Source organism: Triticum dicoccoides, chromosome 6A (genome assembly GCF_002162155.2).
Source record: "Triticum dicoccoides isolate Atlit2015 ecotype Zavitan chromosome 6A, WEW_v2.0, whole genome shotgun sequence".
Lineage (NCBI taxonomy): Eukaryota > Viridiplantae > Streptophyta > Magnoliopsida > Poales > Poaceae > Triticum > Triticum dicoccoides.
This window is the reverse complement of record NC_041390.1, coordinates 92,206,504-92,217,198: the sequence shown is the minus strand read 5'-3', so window position 1 is coordinate 92,217,198 and position 10,695 is coordinate 92,206,504.

Sequence of the window (10,695 nt, the reverse complement as noted above, 5' to 3'; positions counted from 1 at the left end):
GCACCGGCCGCCGCCCTTCGCCGGCACCGGCCGCCGCACGCATCTCGCCGCCCGGCGCCGGCGACCTCTCCTTCGGTCTTCCTCGAGCTCCGGCGACGACTCCGGCCATCCTCGTTTTCCGCGCCGCCCGATTCGGATCTGGATCTGAAAACCCTAACGGTTGACCTAATTTTGCCCCGTTTCAGTAATTTTTGCATATTTTCATCATGCCATAACTCTGCATCCGTGGCTCCGTTTTGGGCGTGTAGCATATCAAATTGTTCGTCTCGACGAGTACTTCATTTCATTCCAGTGCACCATGTTCATTTGAGCTCATCTTGAGGCCCTAAATGCTGTTGCAAGAGGGCTATGCAATGTTAATTCCAGGTTCTTATCAGTAATTGGACTTTTGTCATTTTTGCCATGATTAATGTGTGCCTCCTATGATCTTGAGCCCTACATGAGTTTTGAAGTATGCCATGCCATCCTTACAGGGGTTTATGCCATTTATTTTTGTGATCTTTGTGGTGACTAGCACAAGCATGCAAAGTAGCCCTCGTAATGTTGCTGATTTCAGGGACTTAGAAATCTTCTGTCATTTTCCTAATTATATTTTTATGCCATGTATTCATGTTGCTACAGAGTGATCCATGCCTCTTTTGAGCATGATGAGTAAGGATGTTTTGTAGATATTGTTGTGCTCTATCCATCCATGTGTTTGTTTTCAATTATGGAGCACCCTAGCTTGACTCAATCGAGCTCTACTTTTGCTATAAAATGTTCCTGGCAGAATGTTTACATGTTAAGCATTTATGCCGAGGTTGTTGTAGTTGATCCGTGCATGCTATGAGGTTGTTCTTGCCATGTTTAGCTTCTATGCCATGTCTACTTGCTGGGTGTATGCTTAGTTTGTCATGCAATGCCTTGTGGTCAGTGCATCGAGCTCGCAAACATGCCTACTTAATATCTGTTTTGCCATGTTCCAGTTTTTCACCAAGTCTGAATCTGTTAACGATAGTTGCTATGTTCACATGGATCCCATTGTATTTTCTGATCCCTTTTGGCTTATGGTCAGTAAGGGACTTTTATTGTATGCTTTGAGTAGCTTCATGCCATGCTTTGCTTTGCCATGATATGTTCCTGTAGCATGTTGTTATCGTGCTCTTAGCATTGCTTCCTGATGTTAAATTCCTGGCATGCTGTTATTTTCACAAAGTCTGTAACCTGATATCTTTTGCACTTTTGTCATGCTTGTTTGAACCTGGTATTGAGTGAATTAGCCGTAGCTCAGTGTTCATCTTTTGTCAAGCATCTTGAGTGGATCCCTGCCATGTATTTTATTGCTATGTTAGAGTGCAGTAGCTTGTTGTTCTTGATGCATTTAGATGGCCTCGTGCTGTTAATCACAGATCGGTGCCATATTTGTTTTGCTTGCCATTTGCAAACCGTGCATCCGATTCCGATGATCTTTATATCGATTTCGACCGAAATCAACTCATCTTTCCAGTGGAACTCTTGGTTTTCCAAGTTGAGGCCAGGTTCAAACTTTCCTTTCCGAAACATGCATATGCATTGCATATCGCATCCCGAATGTCATGCCATGTTTTGCATCATGTTGCTTGTGCATTGCACGTGGTTGATTGTGTCTCCCTTTGCTTGTGTTCTTGCTTTGGGTAGAGCAGGGAGACAAGTACGTGATCAAGGAGCCTGTTGATTACGCTTACGAGGATCAAGCTAACGTCAACTCAGAGAACTTTGCAGGCAAGATGACCATACCCTCGAAATCACTTCTATCTTTGCTTGCTAGATGCTCACTCTTTTTCTATGCCTATGGTACGATACCTACCACTTGCTTATCATGCCTCCCATATTGCCATGTCAAACCTCTAACCCACCTTGTCCTAGCAAACCGTTGTTTGGCTATGTTACTGCTTTGCTCACCCCCTCTTATAGTGTTACTAGTTGCAGGTGAAGATTGGAGTTGGTTCAATGTTGGAACATGTTTATTGTTGGGATATCATTATTATATCTTGTCTACTTTAATACATCTATACACTTGGTAAAGGGTGGAAGGCTCAGCCTTATGCCTGGTGTTTTGTTCCACTCTTGCTGCCCTAGTTTCCGTCAGACCGGTGTTATGTTCCTTGATTTTGCGTTCCTTACACGGTTGGGTTATAATGGGAACCCCTTGACAGTTCGCCTTGATTAAAACTCCTCTAGTAAGGCCCAACCTTGGTTTTACCATTCTCCACCTAGCCTCTTTTCCCCTTGGGTTTCCGGAGCCTGAGGGTCATCTTTATTTTAAACCCCTGGGCCAGTGCTCCTCTGAGTGTTGGTCCAAACTAGAGCTCCTTGCAGCGCCACCTTGGGGAAACTCGAGGGCTGGTTTTAGTTGTACAGATTGCTTATCCGGTGTGCCCTGAGAACGAGATATGTGCAGCTCCTATCGGGATTTGTCGGCACATTCGGGTGGCTTTGCTGGACTTGTTTTACCATTGTCGAGATGTCTTCTAACCGGGATTCCGAGTTTGATCGGATTGTCTTGGGAGAAGAAATATCCTTCATTGACTGTGAGAGCTTGTGATGGGCTAAGTTGGGACTCCCCTGCAGGGATTTGAACTTTCGATAGCCGTGCCCACGGTTATGGGCAGATGGGAATTTGTTAATGTCCGGTTGTAGATAACCTGAAGCTTAACTTAATTAAAATGAATCAACAGAGTTGTTGGCCGTGATGGTCTCTTTTCGGCGGAGTCCGGGAAGAGAACACGGTCTCGTGTTATGTTTGAACGTAGGTTGTTCTAGGATCACTTCTTGATCATAGTTTGTCAATCGTGCCTTTGCCTTCTCTTCTCAGTCTCATTTGCGTATGTTAGCCACCATATATGCTAGTGCTTGCTGCAACTCCACCTCATACCTTTTACCATACCTACAAGCTTAAATAGTCTTGATCACGAGGGTGTGAGATTGCTGAGTCCCCGTGACTCACAGTTTACTTCCAAAACCAGATGCAGGGACCGATGATACCGCTCCAGGAGATTCGACTAAGCTCAAGTGGGAGTTCGATGAGGACTCAGGACGATACTACGTTTCCTTTCCAGACGATCAGTAGTGGTGCCCAGTTGGGGCGATCGGGGACTTTGTTGCATTTTGGGGTTGTCTTTATTTTGGTTCCATAGTCGGACCTTGATTGTATCTGGATGAATGTATTGATATTTATGTTATTGTGTGACGTGGTGAGTGTAAGCCAACTATGTATCTCTTTCCTTTATTCAGTACATGGGTTGTGTGAAGATTACCCCACTTGCGACATTGCTTACAATGCGGTTATGCCTCTAAGTCGTGCTTCGACACGTGGGAGATATAGCCGCATCATGGGCGTTACAAAAGGTGCACTATGGGTATCTCCGAAAGTGTCTGTTGAGTTGACATGAATCGAGACTAGGATTTGTCACTCCGTATGACGGAGAGGTATCTCTGGGCCCACTCAGTAATGCATCATCATAATGAGCTCAATGTGTCTAAGCAGTTAGTCACGGGATCATGCATTAGGAGCGAGTAAAGTGACTTGCCGGTAACGAGATTGAATGAGGTATTGGGATACGGACGATTGAATCTCGGGCAAGTAACGTACCGATTGACAAATGGAATTGTGTACGGGATTGATTGAATCCTCGACATCGTGGTTCATCCGATAAGATCATCGTGGAACATGTGGGAACCAACATGGGTATCTAGGTTTCCGTCGTTGGTTATTGGCCGGAGAGATGTCTCGGTCATGTCTACATGATTCCTGAACCCGTAGGGTCTACACACTTAAGGTTTGGTGACGCTAGAGTTGTTATGGAAATTAGTATGCGGTTACCGAATGTTTTTCGGAGTCCCGGATGAAATCCCGGACGTCACGAGGAGTTCTAGAATGGTCGGAAGATAAATATTTATATATGGGAAGTCCTTATTCGGTCGCCGAAAGTGTTCGGGGGTTTATCTGTATTGTACCGGGACCACCGAAAGGGTTCCGGGGGTCCATCGGGAGGGTCCACCTACCCCAGAGGGCCCTATGGGCTGAATATGGAGGGGAACCAGCCCCTAGGTGGGTTGGGCGCCAAACCCCCCTAGGGCCCATGCGCCTAGGGTTTAGGGGAAACCCTAAAGGGGGCGCCCCCCTTGTCTTGGGGGGGCAAGCCACCTCCCTTTGGCCGCCACCCCCCCTCTAGATCCATATGGAGGGGGCCGACCCCCCTCTCCCTTGCCCCTATAAATAGATAGGAGGTGGGAGGGATGCCGCACCCCTTCCCCTGGCGCATCCCTCTCCCTCCCCAACACCTCCTCCTCCTCCTTAGTGCTTGGCGAAGCCCTGCCGGAGAACCGCAAGCTCCACCACCACGCCGTCATGTTGCCGGAGTTCTACCTCAACTTCTCCTCTCCCCTTGCTGGATCAAGAAGGAGGAGATGTCCCAGGGCTGTACATGTGTTGAACGCGGAGGCACCGTCTGTTCTGCGTTAGATCGGATCTTCCACGATTTGAATCGCCGTGAGTACGACTCCCTCATCCGCGTTCTAGTAATGCTTCCGCATCGCGATCTTCAAGGGTATGAAGATACACTCCCCTCTCTCTCGTTGCTAGTCTCTCCATAGATTGATCTTGGTGATGCGTAGATTTTTTTTAATTTATGCAACGATAACCAATAGTTAGTCCCCAAAATAATATAAAAGTGCATAGTAAAGCCCATTGAACATCCAAAACAGATAATATATTAGCATGGAACAATAAAAAATTATAGATACGTTGGAGACATATCAGTGCCCTACCCCCTTTGTCACACCCTAGCTAGTTCAAGCATTAGAGTGTGCATCATGTTTAAATTCCTCTTAAATTTGAAATGGGGATGACAGAACCCCCAGCACCCCCCTGGAACAACTAGGGTTTACTAAAAACTTTTTCAATGAACCTGAAATGCCCTTCTAAAAAGCCCACCCTTCTTGTTTTGGGATAAAACCCCTGACAAAAATGGTGCACATTTTTCTAGGACATCTAAGGTCATTGGATTAATCCTTATAGTATTTGCATTTGGGCATTTAAATGCTATAAAATATCTTAAATGCTCAAATAATCATAAACTAAAATGTTTGCTATTGGATATATTCTAAGCAGTGGCCATGATTAATTTTATGATTTTTGGTAATGCCCTGGCGTTTTTAATAAAGCCCTGAAGTTACAGAAATAATAAAAAAATAAAAAAAACAGAAAAGGAGGGAAAGAACAGGGACTTACCTGGCGCAGCCCACCAGCCCACCCGGCTCGGCCCAGTCCACTGGCTCTTGCCAGTCGTCCTCCTCCTCTCGCCGGGAGGACGAGGAGCGCGTGGCCGGCGCCCGCAGCCACACGCCGGCCACCTCCTGCTTCCGCCGACGCCCTGGAGGCGTCTACGAGTGCCACGCCGACGCCCACGTCTCCCTCTCTTTCTTCCCACTCTCCCCGTGGCCTCTCCCCCTCTCTGGCTCCCTCCCCATCTCCCTGCCGAGCGCAGCCGTCGCCACCGACAAGCTCCACTGCAGCCACCGCCGTCCATTCGTTGCCCCGTCATGCCAGGAAGCTCCGCCGTCGTCGACTACATCGAGTAGGCCGAGCCCCGAGCGCTCGCTCGCCCCAGAGACGCTGCACCGAGCTCGTCCTTAGCTCCGGCCACTTGAGATCCCCTTCGCCACCCCGCTCGCTCCAGCCCTTCCCCGAGCTCGCCGTTCGCTCCCCTGCAACCGCTGTGAGCTCCGCCACCGTTTTCCCCTCTCCCCGTGCTCGTCCGCGTCCCCTAACCACCTCGGCCATTGAAGCCGAAGCTCGCCGCCGCCACCGCACGTCGCCGTCGTGGCCATAGCCACGTTGGGACGCCACCGAGCACGCCTTCGTCTTCCACGCACTCGCAGGAGCCCGTAGCACCCCCGCACGCCCCTCGCCGTGCCTGAGAATGACTAGTTCAACCTCACCCGAGCTCCGCCGCCGCCAAACTCGTCGCCGGCGATGTTTCCGGCCACACCGGCTCCACCCACTGCCACCACTCGACGTGGTTTCCTCCCCGCATCACGTAGATAGTCTCCGCCGTCCTTTTGGTCGCCGGAGTGCAAATCCCGCGCTGCTCCGCCGCATCTGGACTCTGTTTGACCCCGTGTGGGCCCAGGTTGACTCCCCTCCTGAGTCTATGACAGGTGGGGCCGGCCTACTAATTAGTTTAGGATTAGTTTTAACTAAATTTAATTAGTTTAGTCACTGACATGTGGGCCCAGGCCCCACTGGCAGTTAATTAGCACTAACATAATTCTGTTAATTAGTTGTGACACTGACACACAGGGCCCCCCAGTCAGGTTTGACCTGGCCGACCCAGTTGACCGGTGACGTCACACCTATGTCATGCTGACGCATTAATTCAATTACTGGAATTATTCTTATATAGGAAATTCCAGAAAATAGCCAAAACTTCTAAAAATCATAGAAAATCAACCATAGCTCCAAATCAAACAAGTTATATATGAAAAATGATCAGAAAAATTCAATCTATCCATCTGTAATGGTTTCATGCATGACAAAACAAGTTAACCTTGCTGTTTAAGAAGAATAAGATAATGCACTAATAAGGCTATGTTAAATGAGCTAACATTTGAATCTTTGATTCAAATGAGTTCATTTTATCCTGTTTTAGCTTGCATTAGGCCAAGACACTTTCATCTTGCCATGTCATAGCATGCATCATATTGTTGCATATTGTCATGTGTTGATTATGTTCGATGTGCCTTTCGTGGTAGGTTCTGCCTCCGAGGATAACCCCGAGTATCCGTCTGAAGGGCAGTACCCTACTACCACTACATCAGGCAAGCAACCATTGATCATTCCGATACAAACCCATGTTCTTGCTTTTGCTCTTGTTTACTGCATGAAGACAACGCGATTCAAACTGCTGTGTGCTACGGTAGTTGAACCCTTATCCTCTGCATGACCTGTCATTGCCACAGTAACTAGATGAAACCCACTAGCATGTGTAGGAGTTGATTGAGCCATGTATGTGATTCCTACCTTGCTATGCCTGCTATGCTTAGAGTTGTGTCAGGTCTGGTCCATCTGGGTGATGGGCTAGAGTGAAATGGTTATATCGGTAATGTGAGGGATGTGATGAACATGATTTGGTAAAGGTATCGATGAGAGGCCATGTAGGAGTACATGGTGGGTTGTTTCATTGAGGCCGTCCATAAGAACTAAGATCTGTATGTGTGATTTAAGATGCAGTTACTACCATACATTGGGCCCGAAACCAATGGACCCTCTCGGCTTCTTATTCACCCTAGTACTCTGTCTAGGAGTTGCAAATAGTTTCCGGTGTTTGTAGGTTATGTGTTGGCGGCCGTGCGTAGCGCTGACCCTAGGGGTGGGCTATGTTGCGGTAGATACACCGTGGCACGGTGTACCGAGTCACCCGTTTGGTGTCTCGGGAACCCTGTTCGCATCGTTCGGGGCCGTATGTGGAAACCTCGGCCGGACTCCCTGCGGATGGAACCTGGATAGGCGATACACCTGGACTAGAGACTTGAGTGTTTGGGTAGGCCGTGGCCGACACCCTCATTGGGTTTCCGCTTGAAGGTTGCCGAGTACATGTCGTGTAAATGGCGGTAAGTGGTGAAAGTGTGTATGAAGAAGTACACCCCTGCAGGGTATAAAACTATTCAAATAGCCACGTCCGCGATAAAGGACTACTTGGTTGCCTATATAGTTAATAGACAAGTTAATGGATACTACTAAAAGACTCAAGATAAGTGTGAGTACCGAGGATGGCCCTCTCGTAGGATGTCGAGGAGGATCCCCGGTGGAGTATTGTGTTGGTGACTAGTGGACTTGTGTGCGAAAACTATTTTACTAGTGGAGTTCCGTAGGATAGCCTAGCCAAGAGTCAAAGCTGGCTTGCTGCAATAACCCCACCACCTTCTTGAGAATGAGCATGTATAGTAGGTTCTGTTGTAAGACTTGCTGAGTACCTTTGTACTCATGTTTTCTTAATTATTGATTTTAGATGACAACACCGCCCCCTTCGATGGGTTCTACGTGGACCTTGATGTCGATGAGTGACTAGCCACCCAGGTGGTGATCCTGGCCATGGAGGGCCCTTTGTAGATAGACAGGCTTCGGAAGCCTTCTTGCTTTCTAGTGTCTGTACTCAGACTATTTAGTTCCGCATGTGCTTGTATGCTTGTATGAATTGAGTGTCGGGTCATGTGACCCCTACCTGTATGAACATGTTATGTATGGCTCTCTGGAGCCTTTAAATAAAGTACTTGAGTTGTAGAGTTTTGTTGTGATGCCATGTTGTATGTAGTTATATCGGGCATATTGTGTGTATGATTGAAATGCTTGGTATGAGTGGGATCCGACAATCTAGTTGTTTATCCTTGGCAGCCTTTCTTATGGGGAAATGTAGTCTAGTGTTCCTCGAGCCATAGTAGTCCGCTATAGCCCGGTTCACCGGAGTCCTGCTAGCCCAGTACTACTGTTCAGGACACTTGACTGGCCGGCATGTGTTTCACTTCGTTCCTATGTCCGTCCCTTCGGGGAAATGTCACGCGGTGACATCTGGAGTCCTGCCTAGCCTGCTACAGCCCGGGTTCCCCGGAGTCCTGTTAGCCCAGTGCTATAGCCCGGATTCACTCGCTGATGACCGACATGCTCGGTGTGACTCATGTATGCCTGTCTCCATAGGTCTGTGCCGCTTTGGGTTCACGACTAGCCTTGTTGGCCCGGGTTCTCTGTCATATGGATGCTAGCGACACTATCATATACGTGTGCCAAAAGGCGCAAACGGTCCCGGGCCATGGTAAGGCGACACCCGTGGGATACCGTGCGTGAGGCCGCAATGTGATATGAGGTGTTACCGGCTAGATCGATGTGACTTGGAATCGGGGTCCTGATAGCGTTGGCATCAGAGCCGGACTGCCTGTAGGTTCGGTGAGCCAAACTGGTCAATGTCAAGTCTAGAAATGCTTTAGTTATATGTAGGGGAATTGATTGTGGGAGGGAACGTAAGGATCTTTTACTCCTTTACCTTATGCCCTCTGATCTGAGTCATTCTCTTCTCATTCAACGTGGGTTAAGGACTAGGCTCTCTTCTTCTATCAGGTTCATGTGTTACTAATCCATAGTAGCTTATAGGATTGTTGTTACAAGCCTCAGTACAGTTTCTACTACTTTTAGTATGTTGCCAGTTGAATTAGAACCTTGATATGATGTTGTTGAGTGGTATTGCAAACTGTTGTGGATGTCTCACATCTTTTTCTGAGCATTTACAACTGTTATGTTGTCCAATTTTCCCTAGAAATTCTAATGTCTTTGCATTGTGGTTGTGCTTTCAGATGGCCACTCGTGCTCAAAACCAAGTGGTTCGCCTGACCCGGTGCCTTGATGTGCCCGGTCATACTGCTATGTTAGTCCGGGTAATGATCGAGACGGGTTACCGTTGGTATCCCAAATACACTGTCGAAGAGCAATTCCGAGACTTTAATCAAAGCCAATATTTCTGCACCGTCAGGATATTTCGTTCTTATCCTGGATCGACCGAGCCCCTCCACTATTCCTATGGACTCGGGGTTACTATTGAGATGGCTGTGCAGGATGCTGCCTATTCCATGATGACCATCATGTGAGTCCGGACTGGCCTGCTTCGGAACACCGACTTCCGTTACATGCCAGCTTCACTTCCGGGAGCGCAAGGGTATCTTCAGGCTATCTATGCTGACTCTACTCAGGAGAACTCATTAACCCATACCACTGCCGAGATGCTCGAGGATAAGGACCGAGAGAGTCGGTCCTTGAGGCTGGAGCTTTTCAACACCCGTGCTGATCATTGGGCCACATTGACTCGGTTTGCACCTGCGGTGCAAGCTGGATGTATGGATACAAGGGATCTGTATCCTGTGAGATCTGCTCTGCCAGACATGGTGGATTGGTGTGATGTGGGAGGCATCACCCCTCCCCGTGGTCCCCGTAGGCCACCGTTTGTTGGTCCAAGACCTCATCCTAGCCCCTTTGGTTCACAAGCTCCTCAGGACCGTCTGTTCTCGGATGTCTTTCCCGAAGAACTGCCAGGTGTTTCACCTGACAGGGATGTCGAGTTCATGATAGACCTTGTTCCAGGAACCGTTCCAATTTCTAGGAGACCCTACAAGATGGCACCCTTAGAACTAGCCGAGCTTAAGAATCAACTCGATGAGTCCTTGAAAAAGGGTTTCATCCGTCCTAGTTCCTCTCCTTGGGCTTGCCCCGTCCTCTTCGTCAAGAAGAAGGATGGAACGGATGGAATGGTTGTAGATTACCGACCTGTCAACCTGGTCACTATCAAGAACAAGTATCTGCTTCCCAGGATCAACGATCTGTATGAACAGCTCATTGGATCCTCAGTCTTTTCCAAGATGGATTTGAGGTTAGGCTACCATCAGATCAAAATCAGAAACGGGGACATTCCCAAAACGGCCTTTGTTACCCGTTATGGCCAATACGAGTACACCATTATGTCCTTCGGTTTAACCAATGCCCCAGCCACCTTCTCCCGGTCAATGAACTTGGTCTTCATGGAGTATTTGGATAAATTCGTCGTAGTTTATCTCGATGACATACTCATCTACTCCAAGAATGAAGAGGAACATGCCGAACATCTAAGGCTGGTATTGATGAAACTTCGAGAGCAT